At 35.4% G+C, this 25,738-nt stretch overlaps 1 protein-coding gene and 1 long non-coding RNA gene across 2 annotated transcripts in view; one reads left to right on the top strand and one right to left on the bottom strand.

Moving 5' to 3' along the window:
• MTPN (myotrophin) overlaps positions 1–25,738 on the bottom strand; it is a 62,764-nt gene that overhangs the window by 5,456 nt on the left and 31,570 nt on the right. The window lies entirely within an intron of this gene.
• The window catches only part of LOC110216350 (uncharacterized), a 95,782-nt gene that overhangs the window by 51,509 nt on the left and 18,535 nt on the right, over positions 1–25,738 (top strand). The window contains exon 3 of the long non-coding RNA XR_002326730.2: positions 8,392–8,432. This is a non-coding gene — a long non-coding RNA (uncharacterized LOC110216350). The remainder of the gene's footprint in view (positions 1–8,391; positions 8,433–25,738) is intronic.

Here is a 25,738-nt window from a genome sequence, read left to right as displayed (position 1 = left end):
TTTCAGAAATCACAGTCTTCTAACTTGGTATAGTTTTAGAACTGCAAGACTCCCTAGAGATTAACTAGTCCAACCTCCTCATGAGGCTATGGAAGGATAAGTGACTTCTCTTGGATTTGACCTCATGTTCTTTGACTCCAAAGCCTTCCATCTTTATCCCTGACCTTTAATTTGGCATTTCTTGTCTTGCCCCAAAACATACTTCCCTGCCATTTCTCCTACTCCACCCCAAAGGCCTATCAAAACTATTCTCACAGAGAATGTTAATTATACAACTTGTCCCATTTTATCAAATTCATTAGCTTTTTCCTTACTACAATGGACTCCCTCCTTATCTTATGCATTATGGTCAACTACTTCATGCTATCCTCCTCTTACTTTTATGAGGTCAATTCAATCCATGACCTTGCACTGCTCAACATGATTCTCTAGCATAGGATCCTCAGTATCTCCAGACTTTCCTCTTCTTACATCCCTAATTCATTCTCAATCACTCTCATTCTCTATTCACATATCTACTCCTAAAAGTGGGATGTAAAGTTATGTGGTATTCTCTCATGTATAAATCTAACTTCATTTCAACACAGCATGGCTGCTATATCTACTTATTCTTTCTTTCCACCCTCAAGAGAAGAGTTCCCCCCACTTTCAAGTTAATCCAGTTGTTTTAGATGGATCAACAGCACTCCCTGGTACAGACAAACTTTTTGAGGCAGCATCTCCTGCCTAGGGAATGGCACACACAGATTCCATGGATTTAGAGCTAAAAGGGGCCTCAGTGATCATCTAGTCTAATACTCTCATTTTACAGGTAAGGAAATGGGTCCTGGAGGGATAAGTGACTTGTCCACAGTAACAGAAGTTGGGAAATGGCTGAGATGGGATGTGAGCCAGTCCTTCTTGCTGCCAGAGTCAGTGTCCTTTTCTTATTGCTCCCATTCTAGTCTTTCACTACTTACATGTGCAGTTAATTACACTAGAGAGGAATCTTACATTTGAACAAGAACCCTTCCTCCTCTTTCATTTCTCTTTCCCACCCCTATTTTGTTACAGTTATAAGCCTAAAAATGACTTATCAAAAATAAGTCTAAAAGTAGTCTCAGTGACACATCTGTATTAAGGAAAATCATAAGTTTTCAATGTAAATAAATCTAAATGGAAAATGCTATCCACATCCAAAGAAAGAACTATGGAGTTTGAATGCAGACTATTTTTTTCTTCTGTTGTGTTTTGTTTCCTCTTTCTGGTGGTTCCTCCTATTGGTTCTAATTCTTACTTACAACATCACTAATGTGAAAATATGTTTAATAGGAATGTATATGTATAACCTATATCAGATTGTGTACTGTCTTGGGAAGGGATTTGGGAAGGGAGGGAGAGAAATTAAAACTCAAAAGCTTATGGAAGTGATTGTTGATAATTCAAAATAAATTAATTAAAAATAATAAAAAGAAATAAATCTAAATACCACTGCAATCAACTCTTCAAGTAACAAAAAGCAAATGGTTCTCAAATAATGGGGATTTCACAAGTCTCTACCTGCCTTCCCATTCTCTAACTGAATCTGCTTTTCTTTAAGTACCAGCAATCTATACACCCCTCTAAAAGTCCCTTCCTATCCTCTATCCCCTTAGCGTCTTATTTCTTTCTAAATTTAGAAGACTTTTTTGGTGAAATGATCTAACCATTTTGGAGAACAATTTGGAACTATGCCCAAAGGGCTATAAAAATGTGCATACTCTTTGACCCAGCAATAGCACTTCTAGGGCTATATCCCAAAGAGATCATACAAATGGGAAAAGAAACCACATGTACAAAAATATTTATAGCAGCTCTTTTTGTGGTGACAAAGAATTGGAAATTGAGAGGATGCCCATCAATTGGGGAATGGCTGAGCAAGTTGTGGTACATGAATGTAATGGAATACTATTGTGCTATAAGAAATGATGAACAGGCTGACTTCAGAAAAACCTGGAAAGACTTGTATGGTCTGATGTTGAGTGAAGAGAGCAGAACCAAGGGAATGTTGTACACAATAACCCTAATCAGCAACACAAGGATCTAAGACATCCCCAGAAGCCTCGTGATGGAAAATGCTTTCCACATCCAAAGAAAGAACTATGGAAGCTGAATAGATATCATTTTTTTTCTCTTCTGTTGAGTTTTGTTTCCTCTTTTAATGGTTCCTCCTATTGGTTTTAATTTTTACTTACAACTTCACTAATGTGAAAATATGTTTAGTAGGAATGTAAATGTATAGCCTATACGAGATTGTGCGCCTTCTTGGGGAGGGTGGTGGGGAGGAAGGGAGAGAAAAATTTTAAACTCAAAAGCATATGGAAGTGATTGCTGATAAATCAAAATAAATTAATAAAATTTAAAAAAGATTAAAAAAATAAATTTAGAAGACTTTTATACCCTTCTACATGCATATGTTGTTCTCTTTAACCCATTTCTGATGAGAGCATGATTCCAGAACTACCAGCCCTCCCCTCCCATTTGCTTCTTCTGTATCAATTCTTCCTTTCATGCCTCATTTGTATGAGATAATTACTCCCTTTTATCTCTCCTTAAGCAGTTTTATTTTTTAGAATCATCTTATCATACACAGCTTAGCCCAAGCCTTTCTTTCAAACTACTCAAATAATAAGTAAACAGTTTGACCTTATTGAGTCCCTTTATGATTGGTCTTTAACGTTTATCATATATTTCTCCTGGATCTTATATGTCAAATTTTATATTAAATTCTGCTCTTTTTGTTACAAATACCTGAGTCTTTCAATTTGTTAAATGTCCCATTTTTTTTTTCATTCAGGATTATACCTAACTTTGCTGAGTAAGTTACTTTAGTCCTAACCCCAGCTTTTTCACTCTATGAAATATAGTGTTCCCAGGTCTACAGTCCTTTAACACAGAAGCTGCTAGGTCTTGAGTAATCTTGATTGCAGCTCCATGATATTTAAATTGTTTTCTTTTTGTGTTGTTGGTTGCAATATTTTCTCCTTAGTGTGGGGAGTTTGAAATTTGGCCATGATATTCCTGTAAGTTTTCTTTCTGGGATCTCTTTCAGGTGGTGAGAGAGAGAGAGAGAGGGAGAGGGAGAGAGAGAGAGAGAGAGAGAGAGAGAGAGAGAGAGAGAGAGAGAGAGAGAGAGAGAGAGAGAGAGAGAGTGAGTGAGTGTGTGTGTGTGTGTGTGTGTGTGTGTGTGTGTGTGGTTCCCCCCACACACACCATTTCTGCTTTATCTTCCTGTTCTAGAGCTTTGGGACAATTTTCCTTAATAATTTCTTGTAATAAAGATTTTTTTTTATCGTAACTTTCAGGTAGTCCAACTATTCTTATATTGTCTCTCCTCGATCTGTTTTCAAGATCAGTTGTTTTTCTGATGAGATGTTTCATATTCCCTTCTATTTTTTCATTCTTTTGATTTTGTTTCATTATTTCTTGGTGTCTTATAACATCATTAGCCTCCCTTTGCCTAATTTTAGTTTTCAAGGAATTATTTTCTTCCTTAAGTTTTTGATTCTCTATTTCCAGTTGGTTGACTTCCTACTCATTTTCTTGGACTGTTCTTTTAAAAAAATTATTTTTTTTTAAATTAAAAATTTTTTTTCTAATTTTTTGTTGCTCCCCTTTATTTAATTTTTAAAGTCCTTTTAAAATTCTTCCAAGAACTCTTTTTGGGCTTGTGACCATTTGATGTTTCTCACTGAAAAAAGAGTGGCTTTTTTTAGCTCCACTACCTTCCTCTGAATATAAGCCCCGATCTCTAATCCCAAAGTATTTATCTATGGATGTGTTCTTTCTCCTTTGTTTAACTCACTTTTATTTTTATTTTTAGCAGCTTATTATTATAATCAAGTTCTAGTCCTGAGGTGTGGGGGAATGATGCCCCAAGCCTCAGGTCCTTCTGTTATTTTCTGAACTCTGTTACCAAGCCCCAACCTTGGGCACTCTGCTGTACCCCTAAGCCATGCTAGGGCCCTCTCAGCCTTGCTGTATCACAAATGCTCTTGCTCCCTGTGGTCCCTCTTAGTGGCTGCAAACCAACTGTCCTCTCTGCCCTGGAACTGAAACCAGGGACTCTGCTCTCCTACAAGTGCCCATTGCCAGTGGGGTCCCTGTCCCTTTGCTACTGTACTCACTAGGTATGTGCTAGCTCCTTGTCCCCTACAGATGCAGCCAGGGACCATGTGTGGCCAGCACAGCTGTGCTCAGTGTCCCACGACAGTGGAAGATCCTTCAGTCTTCTCCTACTCAGCTGTCTGACCCCAACACTGGCCCTGAGGTGAAAGTTCCCAAGGCTGAGGCTGCCAATGCAGCTGCTCCCAGGGCTTGTTTGTTGATTCAGCACAGTCAGCCTAGAGGTGTCTGCACTTCACTCAGGCCAATCCTCCACCCCGGGAGGTCTGGTCTTTCCTGGAGTCTTTTCAAGTTGTCTTAGGAGGACAACTACTCTACTTTTATTTCTGCTACTCTACCTTCACTCTGAGGTGATATTCTGGTTTGTTTTTGTGGGTATGTTTGTGGAGGAAATCTGGAGACTCCAAAGTTTTCTGACCTACTCCGTCATCTCCTTTCTTTGTTTTTAAGAAATTCTCCCATTGGAAAGCCTACTACTTTGGCTGCTCTGACCAGTTGAACCTCAGCATTTCTCATTCTTCATATATATATATATATATATATATATATATATATATATATATATATATATATATATATATATATATATATATATATATATATATATATATATATATATATATATATATATATATATATATATATATATATATATATATACACACACACATATGTATATATACATATACATATATATATACATATACATATATATATATATTTATGGCAAGGTTTATGTCAAATAATCTGGTGAAGGTGACAGGAGTTGTCAAGGTAAAGATCAACTTGGGGGGATTCACAACAGACTTTTTTTTTTTGGCTAGGCAATGGGGTTAAGTGACTTGCCCAGGGTCATACAGCTAGTAAGTGTTATACGTCTGAGGCCAGATTTGAAATTCAGGTCCTCCTGAATCCAGGGCCATTGCTCTATCCACTACACCACCTAGCTGCCCCAACAAAACAGATTTCAAAAATGAAGAACTTACTTTACTCATCACTTAACCTATAAGTTTAATAAAGGTTGGATGTGTGTACCCAGGTACCATAGGGGGTAGAAACATAAAATCATTATCTTTGCTCTAAGAGAACCAAAAATCTAGTTGGGGAAATAAGATGCATATGTAAGAAACTACTAGAAAACAATTAAACTCATGGTGGTTTAGACAAGTCCTTTGCTGACTTATTGATGTTGGAAAAAAGTACCCTTAACATCTCATTCCCCCAAACAGAAAGATAAAATAGAAGAGACCAAGGGGTCAAGAGATTAGTTGTTTTGAAAACTGTTTTGATATATCATGCCCAATATGTGTTTGAGCTATTTAAAAATCAAAGTAGTAAACTAATTACTTGATGAACAATATAAATGAGACAGATTAAGTGTTAAGATGTGGGTGTCAGGAAATGTTTTTGATATTATAAGGATTAAAGGATTCTATAGGAAGGGAAAGTATTTATCTGAAATAAAGCAGGTATGTCCTGGAAAATTTTGTTAGCCTTGCATGAAAGGAAGATTTATAACCAATTAAGAATTATTACCATAACATATAATCAAGTATTTGAAACTCTTAACACAACAATCTAACATAAAATGGAACACTGCCTTTCACTCTAGTCCTTTTCAGCTTAAATAAATATTTCTATCAAAGATGATAGATACCACTTATAATTTTTGAATGAAACCAGTAGCCTAGGCAAGTTTCCTGAGGGAACAGTAACTGCTAGATCAAATAGTTGCTCAGACTGAAACTTGCAGAAAAGAAATACAAAATCAAAACATTAAAGGACAGGGATACATTAAGGATAAAAAGCTAAAGCCTTCAGGAGATGAATAGTCTGGTCTCATTTTCCCCAAAGTTTTAGGCAATGTGAATAGAAATTCTTTGAAAAAATGGAAACTTGCAATGTTTTCCCCTTTAAATTAGGAAATATGAAAAAAGTTACCTGTGGCAGACTTTTGGTATAAAAAGAATGTTAATCCAGGAATAGAAAGAAGTTAAGCTTCACATGCCTTATGCTCTTGCCACACTGGACCACCTGTTATTTCCTTACTATAGCTTTAAAAAATCCTGACCAAGACTTAAGCTTCTTCCACCTGGAATGCTCTACCCTCAGTTTCCACTAGTTGAAGTCTTACCCATCTTTCAGGGTCCTGATCAAATGCTACCAACTCCAAGAAGCCTTTTGGATTCCTATAAAGCAGACATGATCTCCTCCTCTGAGTTATTACATTACTTTGTACCTTTACTGTGGTACTTATATACTGTATTATAATTATTTATACATGTCATCTCCCTTACTAGATTCATTCTATAGAGGCCAGAAATTTTTAGTCATTTGTATACTCCCTATAATACCTACCACATGACTTTGAAGGCTCGAATACTTCAAAGTTCTATGATTTTGTCAGTATATATGGGCAATGTCCTCAACTGAAACAGATTATAACTTCTCTACAATTTAAGAGACAATCTCTGCAGAGTTGTCATGGCATAACATTTCATCACCTCAGAGCCAATCTCATGGTAAAACTTTTCAGAACTTAACTTGGCTGGTCCTCAGATAAGATATATACAGTTTCTATCTATGCCATTATACTATAAGTCCTGATCCGCTGACATAGCTTGAAAAGTCAGGATCATTTCTATGCCACAATAAGACATTAAAGTAGGACTTGAACAGAATAGGTACCTAATAGAATACAGTTTCTGTCACTTTTTTCAGCAATACCCAACTATTCGCATAGTATAAGTTCATTTAACTTGACAGAAGTTAAGTCAAAATTGTATTGGAACTAACTGGGTTTCTTCATCTGTAAAATTAATGGAATGAATTGTAAGGTTCTTTTCTGCTTTATTCCGTAACACCATAAATGAAATCTCCCAATGTATAACAAGACAAACCTATGGCCACCTGTAACAGATATGCATAATTGAACAAAACAAATGCCTGCATTGGTCATGTCCAAAACAATATGTCTTCCCTTGTACCCCGAGTCAATCACCTCTCTGCTAGGAGGTGAGAATCATGCTTCAACATAATTTCCTCATGGTCCTCTGGAATCATGGTTAACCCTTTTGTTGATCAGAGTTCTGGGGAGGCATCTGTATCAATGAGTTCTGCTGGTTTTATTTTCTTCTCTAAAATAATACTATTTGTTTAAATCCAGCCTCAGACATGTAACACTTACTAGCTGTGTGACACTGGGCAAGTCACTTAACCCCACTGCCTAGCCCCCCCCCCAAAAAAAAACACTATTTGTAATATGGGATGGCTTTTGGATGTGGAAAGGGATACATGGGATACTATGTTGATGCAATAAACAGAAAATAACAATAAAAACAAAAAAAAACTGCTCTGCTACCATACTGCATTGGTCAGTAGCTTGCTACTGACATCGTACATATCACTAAAGCTTTTATAAAGGCCTTTTACGAGAGTATAAGTTTCTTCAGAGAAGGTTGTTCTAAGAGTTAGTGCAGTATGGTGAAAAGAACACCAATATCAGCGGAAGCAAAATGAACTTAATAAAACACACCTGTGAGATTTGTGGAATAACCTAATCTTAAACTATGAAACTATGATTCTTCAAAATAATTTTACCTACTGTTTTTATACCACTCAAATGTTCTATTTTAAAAAGTTTATAAGACTAAGATAGGTTTTATAAGTATTTTACATAATATTGCACTCTGCTTATCCTGACATGGAGAGGTAACATGGGTAGTATAAGAACACTAAATGAAGTCAGGGGAATCTAACTCGTCTCGACTGCTAATAACTAGTCAGGCAAATCACTTAGTTTTTCTGGGACTTAGTTTTCCCATTCGTGAAATGAGTGAGTTGTATTAGATGACTTAATAATTTAAAAATTTCTTTTAACTCTAAAATTCTACATTTCAATCACATAAGACTGTGTCCTAGCAAGGTTTTCTTTTTAACCTGAATATAATCATTAGATGAGTTATACTTGTTCTTCCACATCTTCAAAGTAAGCAAAGAAACAAGACAAGTATTCTCCTTTTACTATAAGGATACTATTTACCGTTTTTGACTGGGAGTTGACTCACTATGCAATTGAGTGTGTCAACTATTGCTAAAAGTAGCAGCTTAACGTTAATCAGTTATACCCAATTATATGCAAAACGAAATCTCCATATTTTCAGCCAGTATTCTCCACTACTTGATCAAACCTAAATAATCCTCACTAAACATGTATTTCATTAAACGTTTTTGGTATCTATTTTTCAGCCAAATCATTCTGCTGGGCCAACCAGGATGTAAGTGTTAAGGTAAGATATTCTGATAAGTGTATATTTAGTTCTTTCATGGACCTGCCCTAACATTTTTTTCAGGCTAAAATAACATATTTCAAATAACATAGTACAGAATTTCAGGGTCTTAACCTACAAAAACCTCACTTGAGGCATCAGATATGAGATAGTTTTGGTTTCTGATGTAACTGGCCTTTTAACTTTCCACAGTACACAGAAAATAAGTTAATAGTAAATTAAGGGAAAGAAAATCCATGTTTTGTATTTATTAAAAATTAACTGGTATTATGTATTGCCCTTATTGTTTCCATCAGTACAGTTGGTTCTTAGTATTTTATTTTTGGTCATTTAAAAGATGAAACTTTCCTTGATTGAACATTACCTATTGAAGGAGTTCTTTCCCTCAAATATTCATCAAACAATTTGTCTGGATCTCTTCTTTGCCCCCATCACACTTAGCACTGTCACACTTCTTTGTGCATATGTCACATGTACTTAGAGAAGCCTAAAAACTCCTGAGGGCATGCATGGTCTGCTGTTCTTCATTTCTGTACTTCAGCACATCACATGGCATACTGTCCCTAGCAGGGACTTACAGATATACTGGTTTGAATTTAAACATAGCACCATTAAAAATCTTAATTCACATGTTTTTGATGATTCACAGTAAGATATGGACTATTTAGAATGTCTATATTATAGTTCATTTAAGGGATTTTATGTTACTAAGGTCTACTAAGAACATGCACCATATAAAAAATGGATAAATGTTAAAGCAAATTTGAGTTTGCCGAATGAAAGCTCATCCTTCTAAACCTTCACATTTTAGTCTTTATGCTATAATTTATAACCCCAAATTTAGAATGCTGGAGGCAAACATTTAAAAATTTATAATGTTATAGCTCATGATTTGGATACAGTCAGGCGAGGAAGACAGGTTTATAATCTTATAAAATCTCTTATTCTATGTTGTTGTTGACATAGAACAATATGATTTATAAGTTATACCTAGTATTACAAAGAGTGCTAATGCTAGGGTAATTCTTATTATTTTATGATATTAAAATTATAGAAATTTGATCAAGATGGGGCTGAATTCTATATAAGATGCATGTTAAAATAAATGAACTTCTGGACCTAGAAAAGTCCTGATGTTAATCATTTGATCATTCAAGGGAACTTTATCCATAATTACTACTCCTATCAACAATGTGTTCAAATTATGGTGTGCTACAAAATCCAATTACAAAAGCTATTGCTTCATCCAACATTAAATGAAGCACAGGTATTTATGTTTTTAATCAGAATAAGGTTGAGAGCAATGAATTAAGTCACAGTCCTACAGTCCCAAAAGAGGGCTCTTGTTAGATTGTGGCACTCAATAATCGACACTTTCACTAAATGCCAAAAGTGGTACAGTGGACAGAGTGTCCAGCCAGGAGTTGAGAAGACCCAAGTTCAAATCTGGCCTCAGATACTTAACTAGGCAAGTCACTCAACATCTACCTGGGTTTTATTCAGCTGTAAAACAGGGATAATAACAGCATCTCCCAAGGTTGTTGTGAGGATCAAGTAAGATAATCTTTGTAAAGCACTTAACACAGTCCCTGACATAACAATGTTAAATGCACAGTAGAAAAACCTAAAAAATGACAGGACATACTGAACTTGCTTCACTTTATAACAGTGATAAATGGTTCTCTCACACAGCAAGGTTTTATTATTCTGAACGTCATAAACGCTAACACAACCATTTCCATATACAAAGAACAAAAAGGGGGACTGTATACGAACCTGTGAAGCTCTAAAAGGTATATGATAAATTTAATAAATGAGTTCAAAGTTTTCTTGTTTTTATATCTACTTTTGTTTCCTTTTTCTAATAAAATGCTTCAATGACATTCTTTTCTTTTTGGAATCTCTATCACTAGCTCCTGTTTTTCCCTGATGTTTCTAAACAAACCTCCAAAAACCTTTCTTTGTAACAAATAAGGATGGTCATGTAAAACTAATCTACATCTTGGCTGTGTCTGAAATTCCACGTCTCATTTGGAACATTTAGTCTTTTACCTCTACATCAGAAAGTGCTGCTAAAAAGTATTTTTATACATATGGGCCCTTTCATTATTTGATCTCTTTGGAGTCTATGCTTAGTTAATGGTATTGCTGGGTCAAGGGCATGCACTGTTAGTGATGTTTTGGATATAGTTCCAAATTGCTTTCCAGAACGGCTGGCCTAATTCACAGCTCCATTAATAGTACATTAATATGCCTGTTTTCCAAAAGTGGCCCCTCCAACAATGATCATTCTCCTATTTTGTCATCTTTAGATGTGAGGTACATCAGAGTTAATTTGCATTTCTCTTATCATTTGTGATTTGGACCATTTTTTCCCACATTATTGCTGCCATTAGTTTTGAATTTTTTTTTCCCTAGAGAACTTCCTATTCATGGGGAATGACTATTATTACACAGCTGAATCAGTTCTCCATATATCTAGATATCAGACAAATTTGCTGTAAAGACTTTTCCAGTTAATAGTCTCACTTCAAATCTTAACTGTATTGATTATTTGTGCAAAAATTTTTCAGTTTTATGTAAGTGGCATATTGTGTTCAAGTTCTGGGTGCCACATTTTAGGAAGGGCATCAATAAGCTTGAAACTACCTAGGTTGATCAAATACAAATGAAATCAGAGGCCGTAATAAAAGAACTTGCTGAAGAAACTGAGGAGAAGACTTGGTAGGGATATGATAAGTGTCTATCATAAAGGCTATCATACAGAAAAGATATTAAGCTTGTTCTTTTTTTTGGTTCCAGAAGGTACAACAATGAAAAGAAGTTAGGCAGATTAAGGTTCAAGAGAGGAAAAACCTAATGAGAACTATTCTAAAGAGGAGTGGACTACCCATAAAAGTAATGTGTTCCTACCCATTTGAGGTCTTTAAGTGATGGCTGAATTATCACTTGGTTGGACATGTTGTAGAAAGGCACCCAGGTCAGATATGGGTTAGTATTTGAATCCCACATTGAGATTCTGTGAAATGCTGCAGTTACGGATATTTCCACGTTTCATTTGGCTTATTTCTTTGGAAAGAGCACTAGATTTGAAGGAAGATGACCTGTACTCAAGTACTAGCTATGCTTAGTAGTTTTATGATATCTTGGGCATCACAAATATACTTGGAGCCTTAGTTACCAAAGCTATAAAATGGAAATGGCAATACACAAATTACCTGATAAAGTTATCACGAGCTAATGAAATAATGTATAAAAATGCTCCATAAATTATAGTGCTACATAGGAGTTATGTGGACTAAAGTTTATATAAATATTTGCTGAATTTTCTTACTATTGTCTTGTACTTTATATTCTTTTGCAGACAGTCATTTGTCAACACAAGAGGTAAACATACTGTCCCACATAAGCAGCTACATTTTAAATACTTATGCTCTCTAAATTCTGCTTTTATGGAATTCATTTTATAATAATAACAACAGCTAACAGTTAAAAAAGCACTTACTCTGTGCCAGTCACTATGCTAAGTGATTTACAATTATAATTTCACTTGAGCCTCACAACCAAACCTGGTAGGTAAGTGTGCTTATTATCCTCATTTTACAGCTGAGGAAGGAGAGGCAGACAGAAGTTAAGCTACTTTCCCAGGGTCAACAACTGCTAAGTGTCTGAATCTGGATTTGAACTCAGGTATTCCTGACTCTAGACCTAGTGCTCTATCCACTAAGAGAAAATCCATTAGTTGTGATTTTACTAATTTTATAAATTTCTGCTCGTAACTCTGGCTTTCTTCCAAACTAATGAAACAGTAGTTGATCTACACTCTTATAAGTGTAGCTTTCTATAAGAACATAATTTCTCAATGATCTGGCTAATAAAACCTCCATGGTGGTATTCCAAGAGGCAAATTCAATAGAAAGTTAATCTTTGAAGTAATTCAATTCTGATAAATCTGAACTCAAATTTACTACATCAATTTCAAAGAAGATCAAAATCTAACATTTCTCCCCTCTAAAAGAAGCAGCCTTAGGTTTATAGCCTTTGTTGTCACCAAAATTGGATGTTCTCTGAATATCAGCTACTAAAGTTTGGTTAGGGAAAAAAAAATCAAGGTAGAGAAATTTCATTAAAGGAAAGGCTACGAGCATAAGTAATAATAACTTTAAAAAGAACTGGTATATAAAAATGAAGGATTATAGATTAACATTAATACTCTGTAGATATGTATCCCAGCATATGTTAATAGGTTATGTAACATATGGGAGCTTCTCAGGGAGGCCCAAAACATATGCCACTATGTAAATTAGTGTCAAGTTAACTCAGGTCAGAGGAAGCAAAAGGGGCACCATCTGGCCTAGTACTTGCTCAAATCAGGTCCATGGTTAGTTTTTGGACACCCATGCTGACCTGGATTTCTAGAGTCTATGGGCAGTCAATTTACCTTGCAGTATCAACTCCAGTGTAAATTAATTTAGCCATAGATTCACAGGAGATATTTGTGGGACTCAGAAGGCAGGTTTACTTTCTCCTATTTCGAACCAAGGGACAGTGAGGTGATGCAGTGGATAGAATGCCGGGCCTGAAGGTAAGAAAACACCCTCATAGAAAGACAATCTCATTATATCATATCATAGACTTTTGACATGAAAACCCAAAGAGAAAATAAATAACCCCTATCCTGTGTGAAACAAGAGATATGACTTAGGATTGAAAGCTTCCTTTTACTCAACATACAAATTAGGTTTGCAACCCCAAGGCTCCACTGACTTGGAAGTTCATAGGATTACAGATTTATAGCTAGCTATAAGGGACTTAGAGGCATCACATATCCAAGCATAAAGGAAGGTGAGATATGGTTTTTGCCTTTACACTTAAAGTAAACAATTGTAGCTTTTCCTAGGTGAAAGTTAAGGATAAGGAAGACACTTCTAGCTTCTGGGAGAGACCACTGTTCTTGGGGGCAAAGGTACCACTGTGGTTTCCACTTTCAAAAAGCAAACTCAGGCTGACTGGAGTAAAGAGAGGGCAGACAGGAGTATTCTCCTTTCATTCACAGTGAACCTAAGTAATTTCCAAATAGACTTTACAAAAGCCTCTGGTAAACAGAGTTGAAAAAGGGAAATGGAAAGAGGACCATCTAGGGTAGGGGTTTTTAACCTGGGGCTAAGAACCTATTTTTAAAAAATAACCATTTCAATGGAATTGGTTTACTTTGGAATCCTATGTATTTTATTTTATGCAATCAAAAACATTATTTTGGGATGGGTATAGGCTTCACCATCCTGCCAAAGGGCAGTATGACACAAGAAAGATTTAAACCCTTGACCCTTGAGAATGGGGCTAGGCCCCTCCCACATAAATGCTTATGAGGAAAAAAAACTAAGAACTTAAGAATAACATGAGATCTCATATGATGTAAGAGCTTCAGGGGAAGAATTCTTCCAACTACAGAGAAGTACTGTATTTGGCATGGCAGAGATTTAGTAACAAAAGGGATCCTCAGTCCAAACAGCTACATGACTAGTCTCAAAGCCTACACACTTCCAAAATCCACTTTTTTCTCAATTTGAGATAGGAAAGCTCAGCGGGATATACATAATGGAAGAGATCAGTAATGAGCAAAGCAGCTGGGGGGTACAAAAATGATGAAATATATATATATATATATATATATATATATATATATATATATATATATATATATATATATATATATATATATATATGTGTATATGGAGGGTCACAAAGAAAGGAAAACAGAATGGGTAAAAAGGAGGTCACAGAGGTACAAAGAAACTAAGTTATAAACATGTTATTACTATCGTCTTTAGAGTAGCTATATGGTGCTGTGGATAGAGAACCTAGAGTAAGGAAGACCTGAATTCAAATCCAGCCTCAGACACTTATTAGCTGTGTTACCCTGGGCAAGTCACAACCCTGTTTGTTTCAGTTTCCCCATCTGTAAAATGAGTTGGAGAAAGAAATGGCAAAACATTCCAGTATCTTTGCCAAGAAAACCACAAATGGGGTCGTGAAAAGTTGGACATGACTAAAAAACAACAAAAACTATTGCCCTTAATATATACAGAACTACAAACCAATAGTGAATTAATTTTGGAAATTATGTTTTAGAGAGGATAAAACTAATCTTCATGTAACTGCTTTACACAAAAGCAGTACAAAAATACAAAATTCTAGGGGGTAAGACAGGTTTTTTCAATTTCTGATTATTTCTATTAAAACATGAAGTATTTGACTCCCTTTTCTGAATGAATGAGGTAGCCTTACAAGCTAAGTCTCTTCTTTTCACATATGCCCTGATGGAAGGGAATCAGAGAAGAATAATTCCTTGGGAACTGAATTGAAAGACTAGTTACCAAAGAGATAAGGAAATATCAGGTTAGCACTCATGCACTATTTCAGTTATGCACTGGCAAATAATAGTTAAAAATGAAATTGAGTAATAGCTTTTAAAATTTAAAAGTAAAGTTTTATAAAAAAAAAATTTACCTTCTAGGAAGAAACTAAAAAACTGAATGAATGCTTAGGCCATTTAAAAACCTTTTTTCCCCCTTCCTGTAATGTATGCTGATTTGAAATATACGTTACTATTATCATCCAAAAGAGGAAGCAGATCTGAGAGCTATGAGTCCTAGATTCTATTGTCTGTTTCATATTTTACTCATCATATAACCTGAAGGAATTCACAAATTCTGGGGCTAGATTTCTTTCATATGCAACCCCCACCCCCCAAAAAAAGCCACAAAAAAGACTGCTGATAAATAATTTTTTGTTCTTTCCTTCATTTGGAGGGCAAACCTGGAAGATGAGGGGGGAGAGGAGAGCTGAGAGCAGCTGTAAAAATATTAATAGTATATTTAGAAATTTATTTGGCTGAAAGATGCTATGCTAATGTCAATTACATTTTAAAAAAGCATTCTACTTCCTGTTCCCCTGACAGACAGAAATGTAATTTAACTCTTTCAGGGTAGGTAAATACAGTAAATACATACTGTAATTAAAGATGACTGACAGCAAGAATTATTTAACATCACACGAGCACAGATTCATAACTGGAAGGAATCTTACAGATCATCCAATCCAACTCCCTTATTTTTTAGATGAATAAACTGAGACCTTAAGAGGTTAAATAATTTGCCCAGGGTCACACAAATAGTACAGGTGAGGTTCTAGAATTTGAATTTAAGTTTCAAATATAAGGTTAGAGAATTTAAACATGAGTTCTCTAAATTTAATTTTCTTCCACAAAAAAGTACACTTATAGTACTCAAAATTAAAAAGATTATTTCCTTAAATGAACAAAAAATACCAATTTTTGTTTTTTTTTTTCTTTTAAGAAAGCAGAAATTAAAAGTGCCATAATAAAACAATATCTGGAAAAAAAAGATGCTAATGTAGATCAATGCACAGTACTACTGAAGAAGTTCTTATAAACTTAATGTTAACAATGGAGTCATCCTCATTTAAAACAACCACCCACTCTCATAATTTAAAGAAGCCAGGCAGACTGGATTCTAAGGCAAAAGGAGGGTACGAATAAAGGATATGCTTGTCTCCTTAGTATGACATCCAAGACTACCAGGTTTGTGCTAATAGGCCTAGTGTTCTGGCTCAGACCCTGAAGGGATGCAGTCTGGTACATGGAAAGTGGGAGAGGTGAATACTTTTACTAAGTAGCAGTATTAAGTCCTTTGGACTAATGGGTGGGAAACTATCCTTAAAGAGAAATGATCCTAATTTGCTTGAAATAGTTGAAGAACAGGTACTTGGCCTGGGAAAAAGAGATGAAGAGGCCAGTAAATTGCCTCTTTTTATTTTATTCCTTGGAGAACTAGGCCTGTCTCACCCCAAGAAGTAGAAAGGAAGCCCTTGTTCACACATCCACACAGTTATCAGTAATTTTATTCTACTTTGAGACATCAGGCAGGTGACAGGAAGAACTGGAACTGACCCAGAACATCACCTAATGGGGGGGAGGGGACAGAGGAAAGACATGTCATGGTCTACATTTGTTCCAATACCGAACGAACTGCCAGCTACAATTATTTGGGCTTAGTCAACACATTATTACTGAACCCTGAATAAAAGGGTGAGGTGTTGGCTTCATTATATCAGTCAATCATCAGCATTTTAATTATTATTTAATACTGTTCCCTCACCTCCTACTGCTTCGACCTGTTTAGAAAGTATCCCTACGTCTTCCATGTTTTTTTAAAGCACAGGTAAAAGATATTTCTGATAAACCATATTTATAAAGTGCTTTCAGGCAACCTTATAAGGCAAGTACATTATCTCTACTTTACAGATGAAGAAACTGAATCTCAGAGAGGTTAAAAGACTTGCACATGATCATAAAGCTAATGAGCTTATAAGCATTGAGTACTTACTATATGTTAGGCCCAAAGACAAAAGTGAAATTGGTCCCTATAAACTCCAGGGGATCAAATACAAAATGCTCTGTTTGGCACCCAAAGCTCTTCATAATCTACTCCCCCCTCCTACCTTTCCAGTCTTCTCATGCCTTATTCCCCACCATGCACTCTTTAATTCAATGACACTGGCCTCCTGATTGTTTCGTGAACAAAACTGTCCCATCTCCCATCTGTTGGCCCCCAGGCATTTTCTCTGGCCATCCCCCATACCTGGAATGCTCTCCCTCCTCCACTCTAACTACTGACTAGTCTAGCTTCCTTCAAATTCCAAATAATAATCCCATCCTTTACAGGAAACCTTTCCCAACTCACCTTAATTCTAGTTATATAATACTTAATTCTAGGGCAGCTCAGTAGTGCAGTAGTGTGCTGGGCCTGGAATCAGAAAGACTCATCTTACTCATCTTACCTGACTCAAATCTAGCTTCAGACACTTACTAGCTGTGACCCTGGGCAAGTTACTTAATCTCATTTGCCTCAGTTTCCTCATTTGTAAAATGAGCTAGAGAAGGAAATGGCAAACTACTCTAATATCTTTGCCAAGAAAACTTCAAATGGGGTCAAAAAGAACTGGACAAACTGAAAACAACTAAACAATGATTTAATTCTACTGCTTTCCTTGTTAATTATTTCCTATTTATTCTCTATATAGCTTGCTTTGTATATATTTGTTTGCATGTTGTCTTCTCAATAGATTAAAAGCTCCTTGAGGGCAGGGACTGTCTTTTTGTCTTTTTTATCTCTAGTACTTAGCACGTGTGGACAATGAGTTTTTATGGAACTGAATGGGCACCTGGATCTCAGGAATTATTCAGTGTTTTCAATAATCCCAACTGCTTGTTTCTGGCAAATATCCATCTTTTCAACACCATTATTCTTGAAATGATGATTTAAGGGTGAGAATCACAGACCATCACAATCTCAGGATCAAAACTGAAGGAGATGCAAAAAGCAATAGAAAAATACATAGTAGATTTAAGAAGGCTGTATATAGCCTACTATCAACCAATGAAGGTTATAGTATAAGAAGTAGTATAAGAAATTGGAAAAGCAGGTTGGCTAAATTATGTAGTGAGAGACAGAAATTACCATAGATAATCTAAGTACTGCATTGGTATCCATAAAATAATGAATTAACTAGAAGATAACTATCTGTATGACAGATTAATTATCAACTGATGATTTACAAAAGGGAATGAGAACTGTATAGCATAAGAAAGCAAGAGTTTTTTATGATCATGAATCCATTCAAGTATTATTATTATTATTTTGGACTGGATTGTGTATTTCATTGGTAAAAGGAACTCCTACTGAGGAAACTTCCTCAACACAGTCTCTACAATTTATAGTATTAGGGCTGCCTGGGGTACTGAGGGGATAAGTGACTTGTCCAGGGTTACAAAGCTACTATGTGTTGAAAGCAAACTTGAACCCAGCTCTTACTCATTCCAGGACCAGTTCTCTATGACAACACACAGGCACACACAAATTTTAACAACCCAAACCAGACTAACACCCACCCTTTCTGGAATGATACCCAATTTTCTCAAAATAACATGAAAATGTCCTAGTTTACAAAAAGAATGGAACTTCTATTCTTATATCTATCTTTCTTGTATTTGCTGTATCAAAGGGGAAACGGAATAAAGCTTATGGTGGTATACAGTTCATCACAATTAAATTCTACGAATCTTTTCTAAACAAATCAGTCTTATCCTAATTACTTGCAGGCAATCAATAAAAATAATGTTTTTAAACTTGGGAATGTTATATAACTAAGTAACAGAGTATATCTAAATACTTCAGCAACATTGCCACTACCAGTTATGTAAATCATGTGGTCAAAATAATCAATCAATAAACATGTAATGTCATTTATGTGCCAGGTATTGTCCTAGGTGCTGAATACACAAATAAAAATGTAAGTCACTAACCCCTCAAAGAGCTTACATTCTGAATATGGGTCTGGTTTGGGGTATGAAGAGCACAAGGCAGTAAAAATATGGTCAGGATGTACGTGGCAGAACCTGGAAGAGATTTCCTAGACACTGATGCTGCCATCCTATCATAAACACTAACTATATCTCCTCTTTAGTTTAGGATTCTGGTTGAGTATTTGTTGACCAAACTGTTGAACATAAGTGACCACTTCATTTGTACAAATTTTTACAGGTAGTATGGGAAGTGTTGATGAAGGGTAAAAAATCACCCTCGCACTTGAACCATAACAGAACCTTCGTTACAATTATTACCAATAACAGTTTAATTTATATAGTTCTTCAAGGTTTATAAAGTGATTTGTTCACAAAAACTCCCTTAAGTATTGTTCACTTTTTACATATCAGTAATATGAGGCTCAAAGATGTTTTAACACTTTCCAATGGACACAGGATAATAAATATTAGGGCAAGGGCTCAAATCCTATTTATCACCAAAATCCAATTCTCCCTACTGGATGACTGCTATGCCACTGGCTACTTTTTAAAATGTAATTTATGTAATTCTGCAAAATACCTATGTTTAAGAATTAGGTAATAAGGTTTTTGTAAGTGCAACATGTAAGGCCACTTCTATAAAACCAGTTCACTATCTTAACAGGTCTATTATAATATTTAAATTACAGAGGAAGTTACTGAGGGCCAGAGAAATCAAGTGACTTGCTAAAGCAGAGCCTGGATTCAAATTCAGGTCTCCTGATTCTGAATTCTTTCATTCACTTTAATAAATAACATGGGAAAAAACTATCTCTTACTAATTTTTAAAAATAGTTCTAGAGTTTAACAGAAACATGTAGAAATTCAGGTCAGTGCAGCAAATGGCTTAAGCAGGCTCAAACTTGAAAATGTACATTTTAAATAGAATACAGGCTAAATATAAACCTAAACTTGTTAGACTCTACAGATTAAACGTTCATGCATGCATATCACTATCCTACATAGTATTTCATCATTTGCAGATCTGAAACTCCATGAATAACATATCTTTTCACATTTGTTATGGAATTCAAAGATAAATTTACCTAGTAACTGATAAATTGTCAAAGTAAGTCAGAACAACATCTATTCATTTTGCTCAAAATTCTTTAGATAAATGGATGATTCTGTTTTGCATAAATAATATACAGAGATGGAACAACCTGGCCCTTAGAATTCAGATAACAGTTAGAAGGAGTAGGAAGAACAGAAACATCTGTAGGTGGCTTGAGGAGGTATTGAGGAGAAGTTTGTGGTCCCAAGTTTTTTCCCTTTTGAAATAAACCTGTTATAGAGGAAGGGCCTGGGAACCAAAGAGGGTTCTTTCCCTATCTTCTTCCCATTGCTGGCCCATAAGTAATGTAATTTAAGGGAATGCTCTGACTTCTCCCCATCTTTCCCAACCAGCAATTCATTTGGGCTTAAAAGTAAATATTTCTGGAAGGCTGTAAGAGTGGTTCGTATCATATGTGCTGGCACTGTTGAATCAGTCATTCATACCTTAGTATACATTAGTTTAATCACCTTGCTTTTCCTAACACTTACATAAGATATATTAAGGAAGTGTGAATTTTGATTAGAGGATAGGAATGATTAGTAGGTACTTCCAAAGCACTGTGCACTGTGGAGAAGGCAGGCTTGGGTAAGGCACTGCAGCAAAGAAGTTTTGGAAGTGAAACGAGGTTTAGAAGAGTTTTCAGGCGATCTAATCTAACCTTATCCAAATTATAAATCAGGCTTATAGTCCACTCTATTTCTGGGCAGCTATAATTGTTAGGAAATTTTTCCTGAGTTGAAATCTGCTATCTTTTAATGTCCACCACTGACTTTTCTTCTGTCCTCTATTTCTTCTTATACTGAAGATAGTACAAGGGCAATGGGTACCTAGAGAGGAAAGGAATAACAGAAGGTGGTAGAGCTTCATAAAAGGGGAGGTGGTGCTAAAGGAAAACTTTAACAACTTTCTTGTAGCAGCAAAGAACTAGAAATGAAATAGATGCTCATCAAATGGGAAATGATTAAACAAACTGACATGACTTAGTATACCACCAGAAGGTAAGCTTTCAGAGGGCGACTTGGAGATGAAAGGACAGTAACAATACCAGAACTTTATGTGGTGATGTAAGTTTGTGTGGGATTGTCCTTGCTAACTTCCCTTTTCTCACTGATCAAATGGGAAGAATACCCCTCTATCAAGCATAACTGTCATCTTGTTCATATTAGGCCTAATTTATTACCTTTATGTTTCAAGTATCCTTATCTACTTAGCTTGAGGTTAAAGAGGCATGGGGAAGACCTGGAAGAATAAACCAAGTTTTATAATGCCATGTTTTGAGCTTCCCACTCTATATTCAACTTTGCTTTTCCCCTTTAACTGGTGTCCCATATCCCTTTCTCTTCTCCTCAAATGACTGCCTGAGCCTATCTAACAAGTGATCTTTCCTCCCTTCCTGTTAACCTCCCATAGGGAGTTGGCTCTGGGGTGATTAGTACAAAAACCTTAGAGGATGCTTTGTAGAAACAGGTCCAAGATTACATATGCCAGACAAGGTCTGAAACGGCTTCTTAATGATATGTACCATAACTTACTTATGTCTTTTAGACAGAACTATTACTAGACTTATTAAAACCAGATGAGACTATCAGTTTCTGTTACAGGCAATCAATCTGCTGTCCAAAATCAATTCAAGAGCACTCTAATTCACAAAATGAAAAAGGTAAAAGTTAACATTTTATTTCCCTAAGAGAAACTTTAAAAACATTTCTATATGTGTTTATATTATATATACATATGATATATAATAATGTGATATATGTGCTCTATCTGTATGTATATATTATATATTCACATTTTTATGGTATATAATATATATATGGTATTATTGGTATCTTTTCTTTTTAAAAACCTAGCTATCCTCTATAACAGGGAATAAAAAAGAAATGAAAAATAACAGTTCTACAAAATTAATATACCAATCATGCAGAATGGCACATGCTTTGTCTTGTAACCAGAGTTTCCCATCTCTACAAAGGAGGGAGGGAGTTTTTTTCTCTTCTTGGGAGTGAAGCTTCATTTCCTTTTGTTTGTTTGTTCCTTCCTTCCTCTTCTCATTTATGTTGTTCTAGTTATTATGTACATTGCTTTCTTAGTTCTGTTTACTTTACATTGCAACAGTTAAAGCAAGCCTTCCCATGGTTTACTGTATTCTTCATATTCTTTATTTCTTAAAGCACAGCAATATTCTTTCATTTTACATATCACAGTTTGTTCAGCCATTTCTCATTGGTGGATTTCATTTCCAACATTTTAATCTAAATGCGACCTTTCATCTTTCACTTACTTCAATCATTGCCTACCAGTGGTATCTTCTGATTAAGGGTTAGGGATAGCTTAAGTCATTCTGCTGCATAATTTCAAAATGATTACCAGAATAGTTTGATCAACACCAACAGCGTATTAATGTTCCCGCTTATTCCCACATTTGTTACCTTTGTCTATTTGCTGGGTGTGATTTGTTTGGATTTGCAGAGAAATGCATGAAGTTCTGAAGTAAACAAAAGTGCACTAAGAAATTACCCGAAAACTTTACAGTTTATGTATCATTGCATAAAAACATTCTGGAGAAAAGAGGGAAGAATGGTGAGCATGAGCTGAAGAAATGTAGGCTATCAATAAGTACATATGGGTCAGGGGAAAAAACGTTTTTTAGGTAGAGTTGTTAAAATGCCTCATCACTAACTGCCTTTTTCAGGAGGGAGCGGGAGGAGGGAAGGGAATATAATGTTGATAAGGCAAGATATACTTTATAGGGAAGTATTTTTGTTCCTAATTCAGACTCCTTAAAGTCCACAGTACACAGGTATAGAAAGAATCAAGGTGGCCACAAATGCAAAGCAAAACAAAACAAAAACAACAAAAACCAAAAAACCAAAAAAAACCAGAAGACACTTATACATACACTCCACAGATCTGTGATTGTAAGGGGATCTCTCCATTAATATAGAACAGAAGCCCTCTACAACTTAGTCTTCAAGGGACAATATAGCTGAAAAATTAATTACTATGCAGCCAAACTGATGATGTGGTTTTCCAAATGTAGCTACAATCCATCATCATACCCATACATGAAACCTTTCTAATTTGAACCTGCCAGAGGTCTTTTCATACTTATCATACTCTGATAATCCAGCCTTTGAGAGTTGCACCTCATTAGTGATGAGTTTACTTCTCCACATACTTCCATTCAATTATGCATTTCCCCTATCATGCTTTGAAGACAAACCTATGACATCCATGCAGACAACAAGATAAATATCAAGGTTCTGAAACTGGGTGTACATGTTACACACACTCACACACAATCTAAAGAAAATAAGGCTCAGAGAAGTGCAGACCCCAGCTAGTTCTTGATACAACCAGGCCTAGAGCACAGGTTTTCAGATCCTCCAGTTCAGTGCTATTTCATGATGCAGTGGTACCTGGGTTCTCTTCGTATAAACTAGGTCTAGTTCTTGCAATGAGTCGATTTACATCCAAGGGATTTGACTTTTGAAAGATATTATATCTGGTCACCTGACAGGTTAAAAACTTAAATTTCCAAGCTGTATTCCAACTTCTTCCCTGAATTAACCAAGTAGGTGCCCCTCCTCTGGGAAATGACTATATAAATTGTGGCATAGTAAATTCAGAGAAGCATGGAAAGACTTATATGAGCTGACACAGAATAAAGTAAACAAAATTAGGAAAACAAAACACATAATGCCAACAATATAAGTTCAAACAATAATATTACAAACTGACCGTTAAACAATTAAGACCAAAGTTGGCCCCAGAGAAGAGTTGCAAATTATGGGTGTGGAATATAATATATAGCTAATATGTTGCCTGGTTTCTTTCTCTTTATTGTAAGAGATGGCTCTCTGGGGTAGAGTTGATATATTTTGGGATATAGAGAGATATTTAGAAATGAATGTAAATTAAAAACAAAAGACACCAATAAAAATATATAGAATACTTTAAAGTAATAAAATCCAACCTTTTTACTCCTTTAAAGTGATAAATGACAAAAGATAAAGAGAGTTAACATGAGACTGTGGAGAGATGGGCAATGACCTAATCATTATGAAAAACAATTTAGAACAATGCTAGTAATTAGAAACTGTTCCTACCTTTTGACCTAGCAATACCACTAACTAGACAGTGAGAAAGAATTCATTTATACTGAAAAATATGCGAGTTCACTGCTTCTGAAATTTACTCTTAACGACATAGATCAAAAATCATCTATGTCTGCCTGTTCTTTAAACTCATCACAGGGGCCATCCAGAATGTTGGAGGCGTTCCTTTTGAGCTTCCTTGCCTGGAATGGCAAAGATACTAGTGGAGGACTCTGGCCACACATCTGTCATTTCTCACTCTCATCAAATTATGTGTTACGTTAAACAGAGATGTCAGCAGGCGACATACAAAAATTGCCAGTGCAGCCAGAACCAGATTAAAATGTAATTGGGAAATGTTTAATAAAATAAATAAGAATACAGTACAATATAGATAATGTTAATTTGTAGTTTTCTAAATCAATGTGTCTAGCATCTATTTCTATTTAAATCTGATACCACTGATATAGAGCAAAGTAAGCAGAAATAAGAGAACAGACACATTGGCCATAATAATGTAAAGAGGGAAAAAAACTCTAAAAGACATCAGAACTCGGATCAGGGCAATTACCTGTCTGGACTCTAAGACTGATATCAACATCTGGTAGAGAAGGGATAGATATAGGTATGGAATAAGGCATATTCTATCAGACATGGTCAATGTGTCATAGAAGTAGTTTTGGGAGGGGAAGATTAGTAGTAAGGAATAAATGCAGTATTTTTTTAAAAACCATCAATAAAACTTTTAAAAGAAAAATCCAATCTTCTGAGAATCGAATCATCAACTGCTATTAGAACTTTTTTTTAAAAAATAAAGTTTGAATATTGCTGCTCTGCTACTTGTTAATGGTGTTATCTGGGGTTACTTCCCTCCTCTGAACTTCAATCTCCTCATGTATAAGATGATGCATTTTAAGATCCTTTGACTCTAGGTTTCAATGAAAGCAGTGCACTGCTTAGCCCACCATCTTTCCTAATTTTTCCTGATTTTCTGCAGCTTATGGAATGGGGGAGAAACCATTCCTTTCCTCTTAGGATTTTGGTACAAAATTTCTGTTTTCATATGGACCCTTTTAGTGAGACATTCCTTAAATCAAAATGCATTCCTTGTATATTCTTCCTATAAACAAGCAACATCTAGTTTAACAGAGTTTCTTAGATTATTTCTCAGTCTATACTCTATATAACTGAAACATTTATATTTTGTTTATTAATTCTTGAGGTTGGTTTGGATCCTATACATCATCTTGGAGTCTGTAACTATAAAGCACAGGAAAACTGACCTAAGTTGAGCAAGCATTCTAGACATTCCAAAATAATTCTAGAAAATATAGGTATAATTCTGACTACAGACTCAAAAGAATACAATAATGAGATTCTAAAACAAGAAATTCTTATTAGTCACAGGAACAAGAAAAGGAGAAGGAATCTAAAGGAATCAGACTATTAGAGAGCCTGATGACCTTAGGTTTAAAAAAACAAAACAAAACCATGCATGAAGGACAGAAGGACATATAATCCAAGTCAACTAACCACAAAAGGCTTATATCCTCCTAAAAATGCCATGAGAAAGGCAAAGAGCCCAGAATCAGCTGAGGTTTGTGGCAAAAATACAAACTAGAACAATAAAAAGAATAGATGGAGGCAAATATGATATAATTTCACTAAAGCATTTGATAAAGTCTATCAACTCAGATCTACTATTAGAACCATAAAGTGTTAG

This window comes from Phascolarctos cinereus, unplaced genomic scaffold (genome assembly GCF_003287225.1).
Source record: "Phascolarctos cinereus isolate Bilbo 61053 unplaced genomic scaffold, phaCin_HiC Scaffold_1;HRSCAF=81, whole genome shotgun sequence".
NCBI classification, from domain to species: Eukaryota; Metazoa; Chordata; class Mammalia; order Diprotodontia; family Phascolarctidae; genus Phascolarctos; species Phascolarctos cinereus.
The sequence above is the reverse complement of the archived record's forward strand: the minus strand, read 5'-3'. Positions and strand labels throughout refer to the sequence as shown.